We start from the raw sequence: 13104 nt of genomic DNA, 5'->3' as shown, positions 1-13104 counted from the left end.
GCGACTTAACTTCTGAGGTCATCAGTCGCCTTAGAACTAATTAAATCTAACTAACCTAAGGACATCACACACATCCATGCCCGAGGCAGGATTCGAACCTGCGACCGTAGTGGTCGCTCGGCTCCAGACTGTAGTGCCGGCTAAGTCCCATAGTGCTCAGAGCCATTTGAACTATTTGAGCCTTACTTTTGGGATTACCTCCGACAAACAAAGGATGGTGTTCTTGATGCTCATCTCTGGGCCTTGTGACTTGCGGTAAGAAAAAAGAAACGCGCGTGGAGCGGTGCATGCTTTATCCAACAGCGATGACGTTGTTGTGGAAGAAAGGCTTGTCAAATGATAAAGTGTTCATTAAACAGCAGTGGAAGCAGCTGCAAGAGAGGCTATGTGGGACATGTAGGGGTTTATTGTTAAAATTTCAGGAGCCTATGTGCGGTGAAGAGTCTAGTAAACTATTACGCTGCTTTCCGTTAACATCACAACACACTAAGGCGACATGTAACAAGTGTCAGATGTTTGCTATCATTCTGACAATACTGCTGCTCGCAGCCGTCGGGAACACGCGACTATTATGACTGTACCGAATATGAAATCGTTGGGTTCTAAGAGGCCATACTCAATCTCTTGCAAGGTCTCAATGACCCTATAGGACAACTTTCCTGGAGGAAGGTACTGCGTTCGCTAGCTCAAGCAGGGTCGTACAGAAAGGTCACGGGTCATGAAAAGCAGACCAAGACTAGCATCCGTACGAACAGAGAGACACTGCCTGGAACGCCATGGACTTCCATCACGGCGGCTGTCAATACGGCCTCCAATGACACGAAATCGGAGATAGGCGCTTTGCAGTCTCGCATTCAGCGACAACAGTGGACGCAGGAGTGGCGCCACGTCTACTATTCGGATAAGACCCGGTACTGCCTACAACATCACAATAGAGTTATCTATGTGGAAGCTCTGAGGAGACACAAAGTTGTCAAAGTGAGTACATCCTCGTCATTCAGCACCTGGCGTGATAGTAGGGGTGCACTGCGTACATAATACGAACACCTCCAGTTCGTATACCTGATAATTTGGACAGCACGTTACCTTTCTGACGTCTTACTGTCGCTGGATGTCAACTGATTTTGGTGTCTCCGCGACGTTGCCTTTCAGCAGGACGATGTGAGATGGCAGAGAGCAAAGACATGGGAGTGATAACGTGTTGAGCATAAAGTAGCATAAAGTAAATAATACTTTTAACATATTTACTTACCACAGAGGCCAAATTTAACACCAACAAAGATGAGAAATACTTATTCGCCACAGAGACCAAGTTTAAGATAAAAAAGTACAAACCATTAAGCACACGGAGACACCCAAAATAAAAAAGTTTAAATTTAAATTTCTATCATAGTAAAGAGAATTGTTGTTTTTCTAATCATATCCAAACAAACTCTGTAATCATTAGAAAATCGCCCGAGGCACACTTACTGTAAGCAACAATAGGTTTAGCTACTTAGACATCAATTTTACAAACACCGCGATGTGCACACACTTTAAGCATTAAAAAATCTTTCAAAATAGCAGAGTATGCAACTTCTGTATAGGCTTTCAAATAAGAAAGTGAGCATTGACAAATAGAAAAGCACAAGGAATTATTCACAAGAACAAGGAAAGACAAATCGAAAGGAAACGAAGGGGCTGAAGCACATGGATTAACCAACGCATGATAACTGACTTAGCTCTACCAAAGCCTTCTAGAGACAAGGCCTATGCACAGTGGCCATATTGGCACATGACGTCACAAACTGTTGGCCATCATATCTGTAGTCGGCAGTCCTGTTGGCGTGTATGTTTTGTTGAAAGTGTGTGCCACGTGAAACTGATATAGATTTCATACAGTACTCGCCTACAGTTCTTCGAAGTATGGGATACAAGTGTTGCGTTCCCTTTTGCGAGGGAAATAATAATTCCCAAAAAGGCATGAAAGTGCACATGTTTCGATTTCCCAAATGTGTGAAGTCGAGCAATCGCTGGATTGCAGTTATTCCCAGACAGGAATTTTGTGTCTACGCATCATTAAAGGGTAAGTAAATGACAAAAAGTTATAGCGTGTTATTTGTTTCCATTGCGCCACATTTGCCAATTTTTTTTAAAAGCTGTAATGTATCATGTACCAGTATAATTTGTTTCTCAATTCTGTACGATTGCTGCGAGGTTAATACGAAGCAACTATTGTCGCACAGAATATATCAGTTAGTGTGGCTCGAAAATGTTTAGTATTCCTTATCATTCCGACCAGATTACTGAGTTTCCAGTACTTTTATTTGGAAGAGCTACAGAATGATTTTGTTCAGTTTTACATATACAGCTATTGGGAAATAATTTCAGTTTGAGTGAACTACCTTAGAAAATTGCTTTAATGAATTCAGTGTTCGACAGATTAAGCAGTATAGAAAGCAGAATTTCGATGTAATTGCATTGTGATTAAATTAACAGCACTCTGTGACACGAATTTCAGTCAAGGATGTAGGAGAAACAATCTTTTCATATTTAAGGTTCTAAAGTTCTGGAGGAACAGGGAAATAAAATATTTTTTCGGGTTTTTTTAGTTATTAAACATTACGTCAGGAGGTGCTCTGTTTCGTCTAATGATTTGAGTTTCGTGTGAGGACAGCAAATTTTGGAGTGGAGAGGAAAATTTACGAAAATAACCAGGGAAACAAATTCCTAAATTCTATAGGAGCTCCAGCTGCTTCATTTAAAATCGAAAACGTCTGCTTGTTATTGTATATTGCCGATTTTTTACTGCAAGAAAACATAGCTCCTGAGGTAAAAGACAGAATTTAAAATTACAGTTTGTATTCGAGCCTAGAAACGCGTATTTAAGGCAAATCGTCAAAATAATTTTACATCTTGAAATATCATAGGGCAGTTTTGTTCAGTTACTTTACGCAATGATATAAATTTCCATACTTTCAGTACGAGGACATGTAGAAGAGGAAAGCACGAGAATCCATATGCGGTTTCAGCTCTACAACTCGTAAAGTTCGTATAGCCGCAGAGTGCTGAACAGGAGCGTTCCGATACAGACCCGGCCATCAGTATGTGACGTCACAAGCGTGCTTCAAATTTGATGTTCCTTCTGCACGTGTGCGAAGTTTTGAACAATGTCGGCAGATTACAGAGTCGTATTGAGCCATCAAAGTCGCGTTTACGTGAGAAACTCGTTACAAGTAACGTACTCTCATTGAATTCTTGGATGCGGAAAAATAAACTATGGTGAATATCCGTAAACCTATGTGTGCAGTGCATGGTAATGATTCGGTTTATAGCTCTGTTGGGCGATGGGTAAAGAGGGGTAAACCACCAGGAAGCGCAGAACCTGAGCTGCATGTTGGACCACGGTCGGCACGTCCAGCGTCAGCCACTGCTTCCGACTTGCTGAACCACACGGATGCACTTATTCGGATAGACCGGCACATAGCTTGACAACTGGCTGGGCTCTTACAGTTTTCCGTGAGCACTGGAAGTGTGTGTGCAATGATTGACACTCTTGGTTGTTCAGAAGTGTGCTGAAGATGGGTTCAACGAGTACTGACTACACAAGATTAAAGAGTGAGGCATTTCACGTGAACTGCTGGTGCAGTTGGAGCCTAAGAAGAGACTACCCTGTCAAGGATCGTTACAAGTGGCGTAACCTGAGTGAATCACTTTGAGCGGCAAACAAGAAGGCAGTCATTGGAGTGGCACCACTCGCCGTCACGAAAAAGAAATTCAAGGCAGCCGCCTTACTGGTAAAGTCATGATGACAGTACTTTGTGACAGTGATAGTGTCATTCGTGTGGATGTGTTGCCAGAAAGTTCAACCAATAAGTCACGAGAGTATGTGAAAACAGGCCAAACTGAAAATAGTGTCCGACATGTTGGGTCTAATAAAAGTCCAGAAGAAATTTTGATCAAACCTGACAAAGCACGCCCACAAACCAGTCTCAGAACCATGGAACACACCACCAAATTGGGTTGGACACCATTACCTACGATATGGTCCACATCTGGCTTCTTCAGTCTTCCATCTCTTTGGACCACTTATGGATTCTCTACGTGTGACATGCTTTGAAAATGATGAAATCATAATTCACGAAGTGGAAATATGAGTACGAGTACAGGACAAGAGTTTTCACCAATAGTGAAAACATGCTCTTACACAAATCTGGCGTAAGACCACAGAAAGTGATCGAGACTATGTGTTCTGACAAAAAATTGTAGAACATAATTTATTGAGAGACCTGATACCAAAGTGCTACATGTGTCTTTTCCTAAGGCTTCTCATAAATTTTCGGTTTTTATCTTCTTCCTGTGGTCACTATGCTGAACTGTTATTAAAATGTACAGATCACTGCAGAATTTGTCTTTATTTCTCTTCGCGTTTATTATGAGACAGTTTTGTACTGTGATCAGCTTTGTAAAACATAGATGCATCAGTATGTTAACACAGGTCAGTAAGCTACATCTATTCGAAGAAGTTTCCAAAATTTCACAAGTGGCATTAGTCAACAAAATAGTTTTACACGTTGGAGGCTCACTACCAGATTGTTAGGTAATAATTACATATCTTGACTGGTAGATCACGCCTGACTTAGTAATTTTACATTTTGGATACCGAACATTGATTAACTGAATAAAACGAATAACATAGTGTCTCAATGATTAAACACTAAGGTATTCAATCTTGGATATTAACACAAAAGAAAACAAAATTAAAATGGCCGAAGATATAGTAGGCAGTGTAGTAAGTTTGTTTAAGTAATTTCTGAATAATTAGCAAATGACAAGATAAATTGCTGCTTTATGACAGTGCACGGTAATCCCCAAAGTTAGCTAGGAATTTTCGAAAGATATAATTTTCTGATTGGAATAATTAACAAGTTAGCAACATTATTTAAGTAAAGGTATACTTTTTGGAAACAGAAGAATTGGGGGTACTGCAGAATAGCACTGAATTTTAAAAACAATTTTATTTTGAGATTGATCTGGACCACTTTTGAAATATCATGTTTTCAGGAAAAGTTTTTATTGTAGAAGGAAAATAAAGGCATTCAAATGATGTGTATTTCAATCCAGAAACTAGCAATTTTCAACATAATTGAATTCTGACGTTCCCGTGGCTTGCCTGCGTAGTAAATTATGAATATATGTTTAAGTAAAATATTTTCATAAGAACTGAATTTACAATAGATATATGCAGACTGAAGCGATGAATGAAAATTTGTGCCAAGCTCAGGATTCGAACCTGGGTTTCGTGTTCACCAGGCAGATGCACTAACAACTTCGAGGGTTGGAACTTAAATAGTGGCAATTATGTATTCTCAACAGATACAAGAGAGTTACGTGTTTGCACCTGTTACTGTACTTCAGAGTAGTCACCAATGATGTGTAGAACCCGTGGCCAGCGATGTGGAAGGCGTGGTACACCGTTAGCAGAGCCTGTTCTGTTGATGGAGCGAATGGAGCTGTACCTGTCGAATCTCTGGAAAAGTTCTGAAGCGAATGCCATGAAGTGATTCCTTCATCTTTGGAATCAAATCAAAGTCACAAAGACTTAAGTACGGCGAGTATGGTGGATGGTACAGTACTTCCCAATCCCACTGACTGAACAGAGCAGCCGCAGCTTGCGCTGTATGCGCCCGCGCATTTTCATGCAAAATGATGGTTGGGTTGCGCAGAAAGTGTCGCCGCTTCTTTCGCAAAGCTGGTCGCAGATGATGGTCCAAAAACGAACAGTAATACTGTGCACTGACGGTCTGCGTGGAGGAACGTAATGCGTTAGGATAACACCATCACAGTCGTACACGAGAATCACCATAACTGTAGACCGCTCCATTCCTAACATCAACAGAACAGGCTCTGCTAACGGGATACTACGCCTTCCACGTGGCTGGCAACGGGTTCTACACATCGCTGCTAACTTCTTTGAAGGACAGTAACAGCTGCAAATATGTAACTCCGTTGTATCGTTTGTGAATAAACAGTTGCCACTATTTAAGATCCAACCCTCGTATTATCCACCCTGGAGCGTTAGTACGTGCAGTTGTGCATCTACATCTGCATCTACATGGTTACTCTGCAATTCACACTTAAGTGCCTGGCAGAGGGTTCGTCGAAACATTTTCATACTACTTCTCTACCGTTCCACTCTCGAACGGCGCGTGGGAAAAAGGAACACCAAAATCTTTCCGTTCGAGATCTGATTTCTCTTATTTTATTATGATGATGATTTCTCCCTACGTAGGTGGGTGTCAACAAACTATTTTCACATTCGGAAAAGAAAGCTGGTGATTGAAATTTTGTAAATAGATCTCGCCGCAAAGAAAACCACCTTTGTTTCAGTGACTGCCACCCCAACTCGCGTATCATATCAGTGACACTCTCACCCCTATTGCGCGATAACGCGAAACGAGCTGCCCTTGTTTGCACTTTTTCGATGTCCTCCATCAATCCTGCCTGGCAAGGATTCCACACCGCGCAGCAATATTCCAGCAGAGGACGGACAAGTGTAATGTAGGCTGTCTCTTTAGTGGGTTTGTCGCATCTCCTAAGTGTTCTGCTAGCAAGGCGCAGTCTTTGTTTCGCCTTCCCCACAATATTATCTATGTGGTCTTTCTAATTTAAGTTGCTCGTAATTGTAATTCCTAGGATTTAGTCGAATTGACAGCCCTTACATTTCTGCGATTTATCGTATACCCAAAATTTATCGGATTTCTTTTAGTACCCATGTGGATTGCCTCGCACTTTTCTTTGTTTAATGCCAATTGCCACTTTTAGCACCATACAGAAATTCCCTCTAGATAATTTTGTAATTGGAATTGATCGTCTGATGATTTTACTAGACAGTAAATTAAAGCGCCATCTGCAAACTATCTAAGGGGGCTGCTCAGACTATCGCCTACATCATTAACATAAATCAGGAACAGCAGAGGGCCTATGACACTACCTTGTGGAACGCCAGATATCACTTCTGTTCTGCTCGATAATTTACCGTCTATCACTAAGAACTGTGACCTCTTTGAGAGGAAATCACGAATCCAGTCACACAACTGAAACGATACTCCATATGCACGCAATTTGATTAATAGTCGCTTGTGAGGAACGGTATCAAAAGCCTTCTCGAAATCTAGGAATTTGGAATCGATCAGAGATCCCTTGTCGATAGCACTGAGCCAGGGTGGTGTAGTTGTTAGCGCAGCTGCCTAGTAAACTGGAGACCCCGCTTCGAATCCTGGCCTTCATACAAATTGTCATTCGTCTCTTCATTCTGCATATATAGATCACAGATAGTTGATACTTAATAAAGTCTCTGGAACAATATAGTCTCAGTTAACTAAATATAAAGCTACCATCAGCAAACAGTTGGAAGTTAATCGCCAGTATTGTTGGGCAGTTGGAAGTTAGTCGCCAGCAGTGATAGCACTGTTGGGCAGTTGGAGGTTAACAGCCAGCAGTGTTGGATGTTAGATGTGAGAATTTAGCATTGACGGAGGGTATAGGTCTGAAGTGTTAGCGTAGGCTAACGATCTGTACATGTTCGACATGAATATTATTCATGATTATATACCTCTGCACTAGATGTCAATGATGGTTCATATTCGTGTCTGAACTGGATGTCACATTATTAAGGTAAAAAAATACATTATTTGGTTTGCAACAAAATCTTTCCTTTGCTAACCACATGCCAATTAGCAGTTAGTGGCTTTAGTAGCTAGAATCTTTTATTTAGCTGGCAGTACTAACTCTTTCTGTATTGCAATAGTTCGCGTAATGAAGATTTTTGAGCCGGCCGCTGTGGCCGAACGGTTCTAGGCGCTTCAGTCCGGAACCGCGCTGCTGCTACGGTCGCAGGATCGAAACCTGCCTCGGGCATGGATGTGTGTGATGTCCTTAAGTTAGTTAGGTTTAAGTAGTTCTAAGTCTAGGGGAGTGATGACCTCAGATGTTAAGTCCCATAATGCTTAGAGCCATTTGAACCATTTGAAGATTTTTGTGAGGTAAGTGCTTATTGAAATGTATAGGTTATTGTTAGGACTCCTTTTTAGTCAGGGCCATTCTTCTGACTTAATTTGGTAGCAGTCGGATCGCGTTACCGTTGTATATTGAGAGTAATTACTGTATACGAAGAGTTTGAGTTCTGTATACCAGGGCAAATTCAGTAGGTCAGTGTTGTAAGGATAAAGAGGAGCAAAGTGACACTTGTATTCAATTTCACTCCGCAGCTTAGGCAAATATTTTATTAAGAAGTTTCAGTTTTGACGAATGTCATGAAACCGTGGATGGTAATTGTGGTCCCGGGGAGACAATATGTCTTTCAACAAGACGGTGAACCCGCTCATACGGGCCATTTAGTCCAAAACGGGCTGTAGGATAACGTTGACATGTTCCGATCAAAGAAGTTCTGGCCCCGAATAGCTCGGATGTGAAACACATCGACTATTATGTTTGGAGCGGAGGCTTAAGCGATACCACTAAGACAAGGCACCGTAATATCGCGTCTACGCTCCGCTATTGAAGTAGCATTAGCGAATATGGACAGCACTGAATGAGATTTTCACTCTGCAGCGGAGTGTGCGCTGATATGAAACTTCCTGGCAGATTAAAAGTCTGTGCCCGACCGAGACTCGTACTCGGGACCTTTGCCTTTCGCCTTTGGTAGAGCACTTGCCCGCGAAAGGCAAAGGTCCCGAGTTCGAGTCTCGGTCGGGCACACAGTTTTAATCTGCCAGGATGTTTCATGAACAGCACTGTTTAGAAGTGTGCGCGCGATTGCTTCAGGACAAGACTGGAGGCGGTCACTGCAGCTGAAGGGGATTGCATCGGGCAATGTTACTCTTGAAAGATACCACTGCTTATATGTAAAAGGATTTTCATTTTCATTTGTATTTTGTTTTAATAAATTCGCTTTTAAAAAAATTCATTTGTCCGGATTTAAGCGCCGCACCCTGTGAACTCCAACAACTTTAAGTACAGTAACGGGTTTCCTGTTCCAGGAATTTTTTCGAGCAAATGTCTTTTCTCTTTCTTTGCATCGTCGAAGATGCTGTTCTCTCGCAGGTACACGCACGAAAGCGCCGAGGCTCGGCAGACGTTTCACTGTAACGCTTGGGCGTTGTTGTTGTTGTTGTGGTCTTCAGTCCTGAGACTGGTTTGATGCACTCTATCCTGTGCAAGCTTCTTCATCTCCCAGTACCTACTGCAACCTACATCCTTCTGAATCTGCTTAGTGTATTCATCTCTTGGTCTCCCCCTATGATTTTTACCCTCCACGCTGCCCTCAAATACTAAATTGGTGATCCCTTGATGCCTCAGAACATGTCCTACCAACCGATCCCTTCTTCTGGTCAAGTTGTGCCACAAACTTCTCTCCAATCCTATTCAATACTTCCTCATTAGTTATGTGATCTACCCATCTAATCTTCAGCATTCTTCTGTAGCACCACATTTCAAAAGCTTCTATTCTCTTCTTGTCCAAACTATTTACCGTCCATGTTTCACTTCCATACATGGCTACACTCCATACAAATACTTTCAGAAACGACTTCCTGACACTTACATCTATATTCGATGTTAACAAATTTCTCTTCTTCAGAAACGCTTTCCTTGCCATTGCCAGTCTACATTTTATATCCTCTCTACTTCGACCGTCATCAGTTATTTTGCTCCCCAAATAGCAAAACTCCTTTACTACTTTAAGTGTCTCATTTCCTAATCTAATACCCTCAGCATCACCCGACTTAACTCGACTACATTCCATTATCCTCGTTTTGCTTTTGTTGATGTTTATCTTATATCCTCCCTTCAAGACACCATCCATTCCGTTCAACTGCTCTTCCAAGTCCTTTGCTGTCTCTGACAGAATTACAATGTCATCGGCGAACCTCAAAGTTTTTATTTCTTCTCCATGGATTTTAATTCCTACTCCAAATTTTTCTTTTGTTTCCTTTACTGCTTGCTCAATATACAGATTGAATAACATCGGGGAGAGGCTACAACCCTGTCTTACTCCCTTCCCAACCACTGCTTCCCTTTCATGTCCCTCAACTCTTATAACTGCCATCTGGTTTCTGTACAAGTTGTAAATAGCCTTTCGCTCCTTGTATTTTACCCCTGCCACCTTTAGAATTTGAAAGAGAGTATTCCAGTCAACATAGTCAAAAGCTTTCACTATGTCTACAAATGCTAGAAACGTAGGTTTGCCTTTCCTTAAACTTTCTTCTAAGATAAGTCGTAAGGTCAGTATTGCCTCACGTGTTCCAGTATTTCTACGGGATCCAAACTGATCTTCCCCGAGGTCAGCTTCTACTAGTTTTTCCATTCGTGTGTAAAGAATTCGTGTTAGTACTTTGCAGCTGTGGCTTATTAAACTGATTGTTCGGTAATTTTCACATCTGTCAACACCTGCTTTCTTTGGGATTGGAATTATTATATTCTTCTTGAAGTCTGAGGGTATTTCGCCTGTTTCATACATCTTGCTCACCAGATGGTAGAGTTTTGTCAGGACTGGCTCTCCCAAGGCCGTCAGTAGTTCTAATGGAATGTTGTCTACTCCCGGACCTTGTTTCGACTTAGGTCTTTCAGTGCTCTGTCAAACTCTTCACGCAGTATCGTATCTCCCATTACATCTTCATCTATCTCCTCTTCCATTTCCATAATATTGTCCACAAGAACATCGCCCCTGTATAGACCCTCTATATACTCCTTCCTCCTTTCTGCTTTCCTTTCTTTGCTTAGAACTGGGTTTCCATCTGAGCTCTTGATATTCATGCAAATGGTTCTCTTTTCTCCAAAGGTCTCTTTAATTTTCCTGTAGACAGTATCTATCTTACCCCTAGTGAGATAAGCCTCTACATCCTTACATTTGTCCTCTAGCCATCCCTGCTTAGCCAATTTGCACTTCCTGTCGATCTCATTTTTGAGACGTTTGAATTCCTTTTTGCCTGCTTCATTTACTGCATTTTTATATTTTCTCCTTTCATCAATTAAATTCAATATTTCTTCTGTTACCCAAGGATTTCTACTAACCCTCTTCTTTTTACCTACTTGATCGTCTGCTGCCTTCACTACTTCATCCCTCAGAGCTACCCATTCTTCTTCTACTGTATTTCTTTCCTCCATTCCTTTCAATTGTTCCCTTATGCTCTCCCTGAAACTCTGTACAACCTCTGGTTCTTTCAGTTTATCCAGGTCCCATCTTCTTAAATTCCCACCTTTTTGCAGTTTCTTCAGTTTTAATCTACAGGTCATAACCAATAGATTGTGGTCAGAGTCCACATCTGCCCCTGGAAATGTCTTACAATTTAAAACCTGGTTCCTAAATCTCTGTCTTACCATCATATAATCTATCTGATACCTTTTAGTATCTCCAAGGTTCTTCCATGTATACAACCTTCTATCATGATTCTTAAACCAAGTGCTAGCTATGATTAAGTTGTGCTCTGTGCAAAATTCTATCAGGCGGCTTCCTCTTTCATTTCTTAGCCCCAATCCATATTCACCTACTACGTTTCCTTCTCTCCCTTTTCCTACACTCGAATTCCAGTCACCCATGACTATTAAATTTTCGTCTCCCTTCACTATCTGAATAATTTCTTTTATTTCGTCATACATTTCTTCAATTTCTTCGTCATCTGCCGAGCTAGTTGGCATATAAACTTGTACTACTGTAGTAGGTGTGGGCTTCGTATCTGTCTTGTCCATAATAATGCGTTCACTATGCTGTTTGTAGTAGCTTACTCGAATTCCTATTTTCCTATTCATTATTAAACCTACTCCTGCATTACCCCTATTTGACTTTGTGTTTATAACCCTGTAGTCACCTGACCAGAAGTCTTGTTCCTCCTGCCACCGAACTTCACTAATTCCCATAATATCTAACTTTAACCTATCTATTTCCCTTTTTAAATTTTCTAACCTACCTGCCCGATTAAGGGATCTGACATTCCACGCTCCGATCCGTAGAACGCTTGGGCGTTAGGGAAACGAATTAAACGCGGCGAGAGAGCGTGAAATGGCAGCGGGGAAGGTGCGCAGCCGGCGAACCGCCACCCGGAAGGCCAGCCAGCCCCCGCGCCCACGCACATGTCTGGCGTGGGCCGCCCGCCACCCACGCCGCCCACGCCGCCCTCTGCCGCCCAGCCGCGTCCCGCGGGAAGCTCGGCGGCGCCTGCGTGCGGGGCGGCGCGTATTGATTCCTGAGGGAGCGCGCGCCCGCTGCCTGGAGCGGCCAGTTCTGGAGGACAGTGCCGGTGGCCGTGGAGGAGGGCGAGCAGCCAGCAGCGACCAGGAGCTGCCGACGGCGCCTGCGGCCGCGGCGGCCTCGCTCTGCCCGACACAACAGGTAGGCCGCCACCGACCAAGAGAAAGGAGCCTTCCACAGCATATCTGCATACGTGGAGTAGGTTCACAGCCTGTCCCGTTCCGTCTTCACTGAAGCCACCTGTCCTGCATACATCTTTCATATTGTAACTTATTTCAATACAGACAGTAGTGACCGGATTTAAATTCCTTATTTTTATTCTTCAGATGGCAGGTTTCGATCTCCTAAGAGATCATTTTCAGATCTTACATTCTTTCATGGCCATAGGAACCGTTGGTGTGGAGCCGGCCCATGTGTGCAGGCATGGAGAACACAGAGCGGAGAACACTGTTCCGCCCCAACGGTTCCTACAGTCATCAAGGAATGTAAGAACTCAAGATGATCTCTTAGAAGATGGAAACCAGTCATCTGAAAATAAAGAATAAACAAATGGTGTCACCACTGTGTGTATTGGAATAATCTATAATACTATAAAGATCGCTTATTTTCCTACAACAGTGTTCCAAAAAATTGTTTCCTGTTGGTGTATAACAGAGTATTTGTTTAACTAGTCTGTCTTCGCCTTCTGTTACGATATTATACACCGTTCTACATTTGCATCCACGTCTATATTCTGCAAGCCTCCTTGCAGTGTCTGTAATTTGTGTTCCACTATCATTCCCCATTTTCATTTTGCAGTCGAAAATGGTTTGAGGGAAGAAGTGTCGTTGGTAAGCCTCTGTATGAGCTTCAGTCTTACTTTACGTTCGCAGTCGTTC

General features: G+C 42.3%; 1 protein-coding gene across 1 annotated transcript in view; it reads left to right on the top strand.

The window, feature by feature from the left end:
* Positions 1–12327: 12327 nt before the first annotated feature.
* The window catches only part of LOC124605946 (sodium-dependent neutral amino acid transporter B(0)AT3), a 538536-nt gene continuing 537759 nt past the window's right edge, over positions 12328–13104 (top strand). The window contains exon 1 of the mRNA XM_047137906.1: positions 12328–12367. The gene's annotated coding sequence lies outside the window, so the exon portion shown is untranslated. The remainder of the gene's footprint in view (positions 12368–13104) is intronic.

This window comes from Schistocerca americana, chromosome 3 (assembly GCF_021461395.2).
Source record: "Schistocerca americana isolate TAMUIC-IGC-003095 chromosome 3, iqSchAmer2.1, whole genome shotgun sequence".
In the NCBI taxonomy this organism is placed as follows: domain Eukaryota; kingdom Metazoa; phylum Arthropoda; class Insecta; order Orthoptera; family Acrididae; genus Schistocerca; species Schistocerca americana.
The sequence above is the reverse complement of the archived record's forward strand: the minus strand, read 5'-3'. Positions and strand labels throughout refer to the sequence as shown.